General features: G+C 40.1%; 1 protein-coding gene across 5 annotated transcripts in view; it reads right to left on the bottom strand.

The window, feature by feature from the left end:
• LOC134386449 (tripartite motif-containing protein 75-like) overlaps window positions 1–14369 on the bottom strand; it is a 49391-nt gene that overhangs the window by 20271 nt on the left and 14751 nt on the right. For 3 of the 5 annotated variants that reach the window (XM_063108635.1, XM_063108634.1, XM_063108636.1), the window contains one exon: window positions 6914–7065. The exons of the other annotated variants lie outside the window; for them this stretch is intronic. The gene's annotated coding sequence lies outside the window, so the exon portion shown is untranslated. The remainder of the gene's footprint in view (window positions 1–6913; window positions 7066–14369) is intronic. 5 annotated transcript variants of the gene reach the window in all.

Raw genomic sequence — 14369 nt, 5'->3', positions numbered from 1 at the left:
CTTTTGTAAATTATACATTTATTGTAATTATTATTGTTTAATTTTTTAATGATAAACCATTACAGAGAAGAAAAAAAATTAAAATAATAAAAATAATTTTTAAAACAGTATTAACTCCAAGAGATGATTCTTGAATGTGAAGACTAAAAAAGTAATTTCAGAAACCAAATGGAAAGATTAAGATTGTGACACAATCTAAACTCAGGAAGGAGAAAAGCCAGGACACGAATGACCTCCTCTTACAGTCATCTTTGGTGGGTTATTGAGCAAAACTTCTGTCTCAAGGGGAGGTGTAAATCTTCTAAGCACAGGGAGTATGTGGCCAGGGGCAGAAGCCCAAACCAGACAGCCGAGGGGACAACTAGAACTGTGTTGTCCACCTCAGGCACCCTTGGCAATATGCAGAACCACAGTGCATGAGCCTTTTCCAACCCAATGCAGTGGCCCACAGAGGAAGGAAGACATGCTCAGATGGCAACATGTGCAACCTACTAACACAGATTCTTTTTTTTTTTTTTTAAAAAAGATGACCGGTAAGGGGATCTTAACCCTTAACTTGGTGTTGTCAGCACCACGCTCAGCCAGTGAGCGAACCGGCCATCCGTATATGGGATCTGAACCCGGGGCCTTGGTGTTATCAGCACCGCACTCTCCCGAGTGAGCCACGGGCCGGCCCCTAACACAGCTTCTAAGGTTTTTCGTTCTAAGAAAACAGACTCCTGGGCAGAATTAATTCACTAATTAAACTGATATTTATTGAGTACCCTTTATTTACATTTACAAAAAACTAATTATTTATGTGATGACTGTCATAATAGGGAAGTTGAGCCCCACAGAAGCATTTAACTTCAGAGGGAGCTAGCCTGGCCAAGGCTTCAGGGAGCACTCCCCAGAGGAAATAAAGCTAAAGCTGGGATCATAAGGGTTAGGAGGAGTCAGCAGGGGGAAGACTCTGGGGCGACAGCGGAGGCAAAGGTCCTGAGGCGGCAGAGAGCCAAACACGAATTTTTAAGAGACTTGAAGAACTGTGTAACTGAAGAACAGAAAGACAGGGTAGGAAAGGAGCACAATGGGATCTGCTATACTCGTTGATTTCCCAGCCAACGAGAATCACACTTAACACTGGTAGAAGATATTGTGGGATTTTAGTAACAGAAAGATATAGCTCTAACCTGCACAATTTGCTAGTATAGCTTTAACCTGCGCAATTCGCTTCTGCAAACGCTTGCTAAAACGGGGGAACATATCTAAAGGCATTTTATCTAAAGCAGCTTCTAAGGGGCTGTTGAAATGTAAAGCAGCTTCTAAGGGGCTATTAAGCAGCAGGGGGCCCAGGTACACTAAACATTCCAAGAAGGACATGGCCCCCACCAGGTCCCAGGCACGGGCTGGTTCCTTATCTAAAAGACTCCTTGCCAGGTGCCAAGGAAGATATAGGATTGAAAGAAGCGCCATTATCGGGGGTACCAGCCTACTAAAGCCCACCTGTAAATCTAAAGGCGCCACAGATCTACCAGGGTACTAGCCTGCTAGAGTCTGCCCACAAATCCAAGGGCGCCACTGATAACCGACAACTCATCCTGTCATAAAGATCTGTTCAAGAAAAACTGTATAAAAAATGCTTGTGTTGTAAACTGGGGGGGCTTTTCCGAAAAGCAAAGCGCCCCAGCATGCTGGAAAAATAAAATCCCTCTTGCTGATTGCAACGGTCCTGGTCTTGTGGTCTTTGTGAGGCGAGCCGCTCCTTTCTGTAGGATTTGTTCTTGGTGCACGGGTCTTACATTTTTGGGGGCTCGTCCGGGATTGGCTCGCTCTCCCTGGGACCAAAGACTAGAGAACGGAGGATCACTCGAGCAGGTACCGCCATTGTCGGTATGACTGTGTCTGTTTCTTTGGTTGTCAGCTGTAAGCTGTCTGTTATAATCTGGTTTTGGTGGCTCCAGGACGGAATCACCGGTCTGATTTTAGATTTTCTGAGGCTCCAAAGCGGAGCCATCTGAAGCGGACAAGCGGCGGGGCAGACGTGCCGGCACGCCGCAGCCACAGGAGTCCTGGAGGACGCTCCAGATTCCTCCACAGGAGACGAACAGGTTCGGCTCCACGGGAGATCTCTAGGACTAGTAAAGAGACCCCTCCTGAGTTCTCTGATAATCTGGTTGTGGCGCTCGTGGCAGGGGCGCATCTGTGTTTTGTTTTTTGTCTGTCTGGTTGTGTGTGTGTGTGTGGGGACTGACGATTTTCTGGGGCGCCATGGGGCAGACTGTCTCAACCCCTTTGAGCCTGACTCTGAAAAACTGGAATGACGTGAAGGAAAGAGCAAATGATTTGTCTGTCCCGGTTAGAAAGAATAAATGGGTAACACTTTGTTCTTCGGAGTGGCCAGCTTTCCAACCCGGATGGCCTGCTGAAGCTTCCTTCTCTGTGCCGTTGATTACAGTGGTAAAAAGAAAAATTTTCAATTCTGAAAATCTCCTAGACCAGACATCTTATATCATTGTCTGGGAAGATTGAGTCACGGATCCTCCTCCGTGGGTCCGTCCCTTTGTTCCCTTAACAGGTCCAATGGCTGTGTTTGCTCTCCAAGAAGTAAAAAAGAAACCGAGGTCCTGCCGTCCACCGACCCAGACTGGCTTCTTTCTGATCCCCCTCCCCCTTCTTTCCGATCACAGGCAGCCCGGCCGTCCGCACCACCAGAAAATGAATCCGAGGGAGGGCCTGCTCAGGGGACACGCAGTAAATGAGTGGCCCCTCCAGATGCTCTTCCTATTTTCCCCCTGCGGGCTTACGGCCCCGCTGATGAAGAGGGCAACCAGCCCTTACAGTACTGGCCTTTCTCTTCCTCCGATCTTTACAATTGGAAATCTCAGAATCCCCCTTTCTCTGAAAACCCCCAGAGTCTCACTAACCTTGTAGAATCTCTCCTATTTACTCATCAGCCCACCTGGGATGATTGCCAGCAGCTTCTACAGGTCCTGTTCACTACCGAGGAGAGACAACAAATCCTCCTGGAAGCTCGAAAGAATGTGCCAGGAGGGCCGAGCCCATGGCGCACTAGGGAGAGTGCGGCGCTGGGAGTGCGGCGACACTCCCACCACGGGTTCGGATCCTATATAGGAATGGCCGGTGCACTCACTGGCTGAGTGCCGGTCACGAAAAAGACAAGACAAAAAAAAAACCCACAATATTTCTTGGCTGTCCCCCATTTCCAGGGCAGCCCTGGGCCTTGTGACGCTGAGCACAGCCCAGCAGATATCTTTCTTTAATAAAGCTGGAACGGTAAAAAAAAAAAAAAAAGAAAGAATGTGCCAGGAGAAGATGGGCGACCTACCCTCCTCCATGATGTTATAGATGCATGGTTCCCGTTAATCAGACCAAACTGGGACTTCAACTCGGTGGAAGATAGGGAGCACCTGAAGGTCTACTGCCAGGCTCTAATGGCAGGCCTCAGAGGGGCAGCAAAACACCCCACCCATTTGACTAATGTAAGAGAGATAACCCAGGGGCCCGATGAGTCTCCAATAGCATTCCTGGAGAGACTCATGGAGGCATTCCGTCGGTTCACCCCGTATGATCCTGGTAGTGAAGAGCATAAGGCTACAGGGACGGTCGCTTTTATTGACCAGTCTAGTAGGGACATCAGGAAGAAACTGCAGAGACTGGAAGGGTTGCAAGATAAGTCATTAAGAGAATTAGTGCAGGTGGCTGAAAAGGTTCATCATACCAGAATCAGAAGAAGCAACGGAAATAAAGAGAAAAGCGCCAAGAAAAAAATTTTCACAAACTTCTGGCCACTGTAGTTAGGGAGACTAGGGAGCCCAATAAAATGGTGCCAGGCAATAAAAAGGAACCCCTGGCGAAGGATCAATGTGTGTACTGTAAGGAGAGAGGACACTGGGTTCGAAACTGCCCCAGGAAAAAGAAAGAGCCTCAAGCCTCCAAAGTCTTGGCCTTGCAGGAAGACAATGATTAGGGGGGACAGGGTTCGGGTCCCCTTCCCGAACCCAGGGTAACTCTCAAAGTGGAGGGGAAGCCTACTCAGTTCGTAGTAGACCCTGGAGCCGAAAATTCAGTATTGCTACAAGCAAACGGACCTCTTCTCGGGAAAAAGTCATGGGTACAAGGGGCTACAGGGTACAAGCAGTACCCATGGACTACCCAAAGAACAGTGGACCTAGGCGTGGGCCGGGTATCCCACTTGTTCATAGTCATTCCCGAGTGCCCCTACCCACTGCTAGGAAGAGATCCGCTCACCAAAATGGGTGCTCAAATTTATTTTGACCCCAAGGGACCTCGGGTGCTAAATCGGCAAGGAAAGCCTCTGCAGATACTAACCCTCAGGTTAGAAGATGAATACCAATTGTTTGAAATGCAAGGGCAGGAGACTGGACAGATGGATTGGTGGTTAGAAAACTACCCCCAGGCGTGGGCAGAAACAGCAGGGATAGGGAAGGCTAAAAACAGGCCCCCCGTCCACGTAGAGCTGAAGGCTCAAGCCAGTCCTATAGCTGTCCGACAATACCCAATGTCCCGAGACGCACGCAAAGCCAGCAGACCCCACATTGCTCGTTTGCTCCAGCTGGGAGTCCTACGGAAGTGTCAATCAGCCTGGAACACGCCCTTGCTGCCGGTCCGAAAGCCTGGGACTAATGACTACCGACCGGTCCAAGATCTCCAAGAGGTAAACAAACGCGTGGCCAATCTCCAGGCCACCGTCCCTAATCCCTATAATCTTTTAAGTTCTTTACCTCTAGACAGGACCTGGTACTCAGTACTGGATCTCAAAGATGCATACTTCTGTTTGCCACTGACTGCAAAAAGTCAAGAGTACTTCACTTTTGAGTGGAGAGATGCAGAGACTGGCCTAGCAGGGCAACTCACTTGGACCCGCCTGCCTCAAGGGTTCAAAAACTCGCCCACCATCTTTGATGAGGCCCTCCACCAAGATTTGGCTATGTTCAAGGCCTCTAACCCACAGGTAACTTTGTTGCAGTATGTGGATGACCTAGTCCTGGCAGCGGCCGACGAGGAACTGTGTTTAGAAGGAACAAAGCGTCTCCTCATGGAGTTAGGAGAGCTGGGCTATCCAGTTGGGAGAGCCACGGGCCGGCCCCTACAATTTCCTTATTTTAAAACACTGCTGGTTCTCTTAATGTTTTCAAATGTAAAAAACTCTCTCTCTCTCTCTCTCTCTCTCTCTCTCTCTCTCTCAAGCTATCTATAACTAACAACAGTTTGGTAAAATGTCATTTAAAACAAAAGTGAAAGCATTTGTTTTCTCCCTATTAATCCCCCCAAATTTAGTAACTTTAAATACCCTCATAACTATAACAATGTGGCTATTTTTATAAGTTTAATAAAAATTAACTCTCTCCTTATAACAAAATATAATTTAAAACTTTAAATATAAAATAGCAGGTCTCACTTCCAAGTTCTGACCCCTTTCATGTTGCCTACATTTGGCCTAACTGCTGCTTCATCCTGCTGTTCATCTTCCCCCCAATGTAAAACAAATCACTATAAAAAAGTAAGCCAAAATTTTCCTTTCAATCACCACCTGGGAAAAAGCCTTCCCAACACCAAAAAATTTATACAAAGAAAAGTAAAACCTTTTCAATCAAGATATTAATCATTAATGCTTTTATAAAAAATGCCTTAATCAAAAAGGGAAAAACGTCTTCTCTACAAAAGCAGTTCTCTAAATTTTCCTGGCCTTAAAGAGGGTGTTTGTAACTTAAATAAAACATCCTGTTCTTAAACAAAAACTTGTAATTAATCAAAAATTTTACAAAAAACTAAATGCTTTAAAAACAGTAATGTCCTAAACAGTTTAACAAACTTTCTAAACTCAGAATCAACTATTATATGGAGCAAAATCCCTTTCCGGAGTTTCAACAATTGGTAATTACACCCAATTCGCAGCACCTAAAATAATGCTGCTGCAGCTGCCCTAAAAAACAATAACATCTCAGTCCTCACCTAGAGTAAATTAAAAAAAACTTGCTATGCTAAATAATACCAACTTTGCTTTAAATGCTTTTGTCTTAACTGTGCCAACCTAATCTGTAACTTTTGCTTTTTCTTTTAAAATAAATAAAATGGGGGGAGATGTGGAATATACTATAAAGCATATGTACTTCACAGGGCCTGGTTTTCCAAAGCCTTACAGTTTCAAATATTAACCTTGCAAAAAACAGAAAATTTTCCTCAAGCTATAAAGTCTCTGCTGTAAAATAAAAATTTGTGGCACAGCAAGGTTGCTGGCTCAAAAACAAATAGATTACTAATTAAATTATAAAAATACCAAAAAAATTGCTGTAAAAAATGTTTGTTAATAAATCACTTAATTGCCTTACTAAAATGTCATCTGCCTTGTTTCACTAAAAGTTACCAGTCTAGGGCCGGCCCGTGGCTCACTCGGTAGAGTGCGGTGCTGATGACTAAAAGTTACCAGTCTATATTGTAAAACTATAACCCTACCTATGTTCTCTTCCTGGTCTGGAAAATAAATGCAAAAAACCCCAAATGGGGTTAATTTCCCAAAAAAGGAATGCCTCTCGCTTAAAAATTCCGGGAAAGTTAACCACTTTGGGGCTTCTCACTGCTCAAAAAAAAAAAGGCTTTAAGTAATCCTTTGTGGCTCCATCACCCAGGGGAAGTGGGGTAACAAATCTATGAGGGGCAAAACAACAGGCAGAACTCTTAAGCAATTTGCTTCAGAGTGGACCAACCACTGAAAACAGAATTACTAAGCCATAGACAATTTCAGAGTTCAAGCAGATAGTGCTACCTTTTAAGGCTTCAATGTAATTAACCTGACTACATGAATGTTTGAAAGTCATCATTTCAAAGCTAGAACCTAAATGGCATGCATAAGAGCTCCTCTCTTAAATAAGGGCAAATCAGCATTACCTACCTCTGTTTGGTTGTATCTGCATTAACCTCCATGATACACCAAGCAATCTGTTCAGCTGCTTACTATTGAGCCTAAAACCATCTTCAAGGGTCTCTGTCACAAATTTCCTTATCGTTTCTATCCAACTGGAATCCTTCGTCAAAGCTGAGGCACTGGCCAGGGAGAAAATGATATCAGACAGTGTTAAGTTCAGTAAGAGATGATCTATGTTATTGGAGACAATCGTGCAATGCTTCGTGCTAAAAACAAAGACAAACACACATCTATAAAGTGTTACATCAACTGTGTCTGCTTCATTTAGAATACTTAAAATAATCAATCAATGGATAAAACACATTTCCTTCTAGAATTGATAAATTGCCACAAAGACAGGTGCATAGGCCAGGTTTAGGCCACAGTTCTAGAAATAAACCATCCATTAGGGAATGAAGGTTGTTAAGACATGAATTACAGTGTATACTGCTCAGTTCACTACTAAGTGCTATTCACACAAAAGGTAAATGCCCGAGAATCTCAGAAGATTTGAAAGATAAAAAGACTTGAAACCCCTAACACACTTAGAGACTTTTTAAATAGAAGATACTTATATTTGGATGAACACCACAGTAGATCTTGGCTCTGCTTTTAAGTAATCATTTGACTTAAAAGAATCACTAATTTCTCCTGGCCGCAATTTCCTCATGTGTGAAGGAGACTTATCTAGGTAAGCACTGGTCTGAAATAACTTAATTTTTTAATTCCATATTAAAATCAGTTTTTTTAATTCTAGTCAAATAAAAAACATGCCTTTCAAAGCTTGAAAGAAATTTCAAAACACCTCAAATAGAATATTCTTATAAAGACACAATTTGCAACTTAGAACATATTCATTTCAGACTATGATATATTCAACAACAGAGCCTATTTCTGTCATGTTTTGAAAAATGTAAAGTTATCTAAAATCATAAATATCTCAAACTAACCATTTAAAGGAAAAGATGAATCCTAGATTAGGCTTAAGCCAGGACACAGTAGACAGAAACCACAAATACATGAGAAGGAAAATAAAAGATAAGTAAAGTTGGCGCTGTCAATTGCATTTCATCAAATGCAAGACTAGAAATGACAAATGGGCCTGGAAAGGTAAAATGGGACCAAATGACAAAGAGTCAAAGGCTAAAGACACTAAAATGAATTCTGTAGGGAAGGGAGTAACAGGGTTGTGAACTTCTTTCGGATGAATGATTCCGTGGATGCAAAAGGAAAAATGCAAGTTAGAGACCATAAACAAAGAAGCAGTTGTGCAGCTATTTTAGCAATCCAGGCAAGAGATGACAGGTGCAAGAACCAGGGTCTTTGTTGGTATGAACTGGGAGAAGTGGGGCATTTAGGAAGAATAAAAATTACCTGGACCTGAAATGTGCTTAAATGTACACATATATGAGTGAGTTTGGGGATGATGGAAAAGGAAGGAGTCAAGGGATCTAGCACTGGTGACTAAGTTGATAACGATGATGATGAAAAAGAAACAGCGATCTAGAAATAAATGCTACCTTGGGTATGTGAGCTAAAGTGTCATAAATCCAGCCAGAGGTGACCCATAGACAACTCAATGTACAAGTCTGATAATGGGAGAAGTCTGAACTATCTAAAAGAAACTACCCACATAACTGCTCCTAACTACAAAGGAAGCTGGGAAATATAGATTTTGCTTTGTGTAGCCATATATGCAGCTAAAAATTGGGAATTCTTTCATCAAGAAAAGAGAGAATAAAAACTGGGACAGACTTGCAACATTTCTTCCCCACAGGAAGAGCTCTACATGATCTACCGTAACTTTATCTTGAACAGCATAATCTATTACTATCTGAAAGGTCTCAATGGACATCTTCAAACGTGGGAGAGTTCATTCTGATCCTCCAAGAATTTATACAAAAATTTTAAAGAATAAATATACCAACCATCAATTCCATAAGGGAGGCAGGTCTCTGGTGAAACTTCAATTTCCAGTATCGGTAGTGTAGGTAGTTAGAACCAATCCTCCTTTTGAAAATAACTCTAAAAGCTGGATGAAATCGTGTTTTTTTTTTTTAAATCTCAAAAGCACTCTCAAAAGAGCTAACAAGAAAATGAACATTCATTTACTGGGCCCCCAAACCGAGGAAAAAGCAAGTTCCAGGCACTCAAGATTTAGTCTTGTGGGCAACTGCCAATTCCAAAGAAAAAGCTGCAAAACTAAGGTAACCTTTCAGTGGCTCCACAGAGAAAGGAAGGCAAAAGTCTAAGCCCCGAGGCCAGCCAAAGATATATTATCGCTACTTTAAGCTGGATCCTCAAAGATTTCTCTCCCAGGATAAAATAAACAGCTCAGATAAAACCGAATTCCAGTTCTACAACATCCTAGTCGCTTAAGGAATAGTTCTTTCCAACTTGATCCATATCAACATGATACTAATCAAAATTCCATCAAACTATTTCGTAGTTATTGACAAATTGATTGTAAAGTCTATACAATACAGTCAAAGATCCAGAATACCCAACACAAGACTGAAGCAGAACAAAGCAGGAGGACTCTCATTATTCCATTTCAAGGCTTACTATAAAGCTACAGTAATCAAGACAGCATGGTATTGGTGAAAGAAGAGAAACTCATAAGTTAACGGAACAGAGAGTCCCAAAACAAACCCACAAAAATATAGTCAACTGAACTTTGACAAAGAAGCACAGGCAATTCAATGGATAAGGGATCATCTTTTCAATAAATGATGACGGAACAAGTGGACAGAAATTCTAGAACTAAAATAAAAATTAGGAAAAAAATTCAATGGATTTATGTTTGCCTACAACTGGACACAACTAAAGAATTAAAAACTGGAAGATAAGAGATAAAGAAAAGACAAGAAAAATAGGAGAGGATTCAGTAAATATCCCTAAAATTAGAGTACACAAACTTTTTGAAGTGTTCTTCTATACTAAATTAGCATTAAAAGTGAAAATGGTACTGCAGTAATTTTTTAAAAGATAATGAGAATTTTTCAGAACTGAGTAAAGACATGTTGTTGAAGATTCAAGATCTTAGATTCAGTAAGTCTACTGAATTGTAAGGAGAATAAATAAAAAGGAAAGAAAACCACACCAGGATACATCATTATGAAACTGCAGAAAACAAAGGACAAGGAGAAAAATTTTAGGAGGAAAAAACTAACATGTAACTTTAAAAAGCATCAACAGTTAGGCTCGTCACTGACTTCTTAAACAGCAGTGAAAACCAGGAGACAGTAAAATGTTATTTTAAGTGTGCTCAAAGAAAATAACTGCCAAACCAAGAATATTATACTCTACTAAAACATTCTTTAGAAATACAAAAGAAAAAAATATTTTTATGCAAAAAAAATAAAGCTCCAGAAGATTCTTAATGATCCCCGATGGACAGAGATACATGAAAAAAAATGAAGAGCAGAAAGGGAGAAAAAGTAAGGATACAATTCATAGTGGTAGAAAGAAGTTCTCCAAAATATCAATTTTTGCTTGAAAGCTCAAATTTTATCATTGGCAACAAATACCAGTTGTTTTCCTGGAATTGAGAGGTCCACTTTGTTCATTTTTGTGAAAAAAATGTCTGCCAAAACACCCAAGTCTGAGTTTGTCTCAGTCATTTTTAGGTTAAAATTGAGTCCATTCCAAAAAAATACTTACAAGTAGAACAATCACACAAAGCTATTTTCTTGAGATAACTGTAGTTCTTTGATATACAGCAGTAATGCTTTACGTACACTTCCCATTCATCCATCAAACAGAATATTAAAAATGCATGTTTTCAAGGGTCATAACTTAATAAAATCAGAATTTTCACTGCTTCGTTAAGGACATTTTTAAGTGAAGCTGGCTTGTTTTTTTACACTGTGAGTATATGGCAGTGAAGAATGTGTCTACTAGTACAGTTTGGTGCTGCTGCTTATATTCATGCTATCATACCAAGTTTTACCCACCATTGCTTTTGCACTGTCAGTGCAAATGTCAAAACAAAACAAAACAAAAAGGCAAATAACGTCTTAATATAATTATGAAAGTAGTTCTTACCTTGTGGTCCACAGGGGTCAAGGACCACACTTTGAGAACTACTGCCTTAGATAAATGTCATAAGAGTAAGCTAGCTAAATGTAATCAACTGTCTCACAATACCAACAATGCTTATAAAATACACATTAAAAAAAAAAAGTCTTCTGCTTACACAAAATCTCAGGGAGTTTTCCTCCCACCTCCAGCCTAATTTGTTCTGTTCCTTTATCATAAGGTTCTCCCTAAGTAATAACAATCCTTATGGATTTAACAATTCTAGATCTTCAAAGGAGTCCTTATTTAAACTAGTTATGAAAACTTTCTATATACAATACATCCAACAAACCTCTTTTTACCATGTAACCTTTTAATGCTATTCTAGATGATCTTTCATTTTAACCTTTACAGATATTTCTCTTCGATTTAATGACAGGAAGTCCTGATTTTTTTCTGTGGATGAAACTGCAAATCAATTTCCTTTTTGATTTTTGCTTCCTGAAGTACTCAATCCCTACTGGGCTATCTTTCTCTGCAGCTTATTCTGTTCTCTGGTCCCCCAAAAGAAATCTGTTTGTTAGTACATTTGCCAAAACGTAATCATTCGCATACTGTCTGAACTTCTATTTACTTATTATTTGATACAGCTCACATTTTAAAAACAAATATTTTTAAAAGAAACTATCACTACCATAAATGGAAATCTGGCCTTTCTAACATACTTTGCAATAAATTCACAACCCAACCACCATTCAATCAACCTCAACTTGCTAAATTAATCAAATCTCTATTCCTCTGAAAAAATAAACTAAAATTTCCCCAGCAAACAAAAAAATCTTTCCAATTAATGGACTTCTCTAGTCAGCAGTGAATTAACTGTTTTCACAAACTGATCTGTAGGCCAAAGGCAAGACTTAGCTGCATCTATTCACCAACCTTTTCATGCTAGTTGTACTTACCGGCATTAACTCAGAATAATCATCTAAATCAATAAATTATGAGCCCAAAAAGGCAGTGTTCTTAAAGACAACTCAACTACCCTGAATTTTTTAGATGTCGGTATTTTCAGTAATGCCAAAATTACATCCTTTGATATACACAAAAAAATTAAAAGCAAAAACTTGAACACATATTTGGAAACCAATGTTCATAGCTGCATTACTCACAATAGTCAATAGGTGGAAACAACCCAAATGTCCACTGGTAGACAAATGGATAAACAAAATGTGGTATACATACATATAAAATGGAATACTATTCAGCGCTAAAAAGAAATAATCAAGCCAACAAGTGACATGGAAGAACCTTAAATGAATATTACTAAGTGAAAGAAACCAATCTGAAAAGGCTACATACTGTATGATTCCAACTATATGACATTCTGTTAAAGGCAAAACTTATGGAGATAGTAAAAAGATCAGTGGTTACCAGGAGTTAGGAGATGGAGGGATGAAAAAGCTAGGCATAGCACAGGGGATTTTTAGAACACTGAAACTATTCTGTATGATACTATAATGATGGATACACTTGTCAAAACTCACAGAATGTGTAACACCAAGAGTAACCCTAATGTAAATTATCACTTTGGTGATAATGACGTATCAATGTAGGTTCACAGACTGCAACAAACGTACTACTCTGCTACACAGTGTTAATAGTGAAAAAGGCTATGCATGGATCAGGACAGAGAGTACATGGGAACTCTGTACTTTCTGCTCAGTTTTGCTGTGAACCTAGAACTGCTCTAAAGAATAAAGTCTGTTAAAAAAAAATGAAATTCCAATACATGTTACAACATTGTTGTAGAGACATTATTTCATACACAAAAGGATAAATACTATAAGATTCCACTTAACATGAGGTATGACGAATAGGCAAATTCATGAGTGGGTAAAAGGGTCACGAAAATCAATGTACACTGAGAAGCTAAAAAAAAAAAATTCAATAAATAAATAAAAGAATGATACTTATGCATACTGGGGGAAAAAAGCAGTTAAAATGGTTAATGTTATATATATTTTACCACAACAAAATAAATTATATCATTTGCAACTCTCTATTTCAACCTGAGATGAAAAAATTTAGACATGAAGTTAAAAATATACTGGGGGGGGCCGAGCCTGTGGTCCACTTGGTAGAGTGCCGCGCTGGGAGCGCGGCGACGATCCCGCCGCGGGTTCGGATCCTATATAGGACTGACCGGTGCACTCAATGGCTGAGTGCCGGTCACGAAAAAACGACAAAAAAAAAAAAAAAAAAATATACTGGGGGAACATGAATATGAGTGTGAAGGCCACTGGCCTAGACTATTGTTGGCTTCCCTAACTATGATCTGTATTGGTATGTACTAAGTATTCAATGCACTAACAAGAGCAGCCTATAGTGCCAAAAAATAACCACTGGAGGAACCCGATGAAGAATAAGTTAATTATACCAGCAATCCATGTTTGCTAAAAAGCCTACAATTCTCCATCTCAACCTCCTCAAGTTAACTCCTTTTTTTACCTTTTATATCTTGAGACAAATGTCACTTCATCACAGTAGCCTTCCCTAGGACCCTCCTCCCCCTTGAAAGATCAGGACCGCCTCCTTATGTATATACCGTAAACTCTTCCTTCATTATATTTATCAGTCAGTCACTGATTAAAGAATCAGAGAAATAAGTATGTCTCCCTCATTAAACTATACTCCATGAGAACTGGCACCCTGCCTATTTCCTTTACCACTAAATGCTCACCACCTTATATATACACCATAGAATACTTACTCTGCCATAAAACAAGAACAAAATTCTCCCATTTGCAACAACATGGATGAGCTTGGAGAAACTTACGTTGAGTGAAATAAGCAAAGCACAGAGGGATAAATACCATATGTACTCACTCATATGTGGGAGCTAAGAGAGAAAGAAGGAAGGAAAGAAAGACCATAGTGGTGTGTTGGACTTGCAGAGGGAGAGAACATTACCTAAGGATACAAAGGGGGATGGGGAGGGAGGTTAGGGATAATTGGGGGGATAACTGGGTGGGGGACGCAGGGTATAATCACAATTTGTGGTAATAGGCAAGCTGCCAGTATGGACCTGGCCATCACATCTTAGGCACGAGTGGTGACAATTTGCTTTGTACTCTATGAATATTCATAACCAATAAAAAATAAATAAAATCATATCTACAAAAAATAAATAAATAAAAACTGAGTCAAAAGGGAAACAAAAAGCACAGCACAAGGCAGTTACTCTCTCTGCTCCACCATTTCACAATGTGATTCCCTGAGTTGCTGTAGTCCCCACCAGGACAAGACCCTCACCAGATGTGTTTCTTGCACTTTGGACTTACTAGTTTCTGAAACTGTAAGCAATAAATTTTGTTTTCTTTACAAAAAAAACAGAAATGAATTTGATGGACAATGGATAAGACCA

Source organism: Cynocephalus volans, chromosome 9 (assembly GCF_027409185.1).
Source record: "Cynocephalus volans isolate mCynVol1 chromosome 9, mCynVol1.pri, whole genome shotgun sequence".
In the NCBI taxonomy this organism is placed as follows: Eukaryota; Metazoa; Chordata; class Mammalia; order Dermoptera; family Cynocephalidae; genus Cynocephalus; species Cynocephalus volans.
Note: the sequence above shows the minus strand (reverse complement) of the source record. Positions and strands in the feature narration are given on the sequence as shown.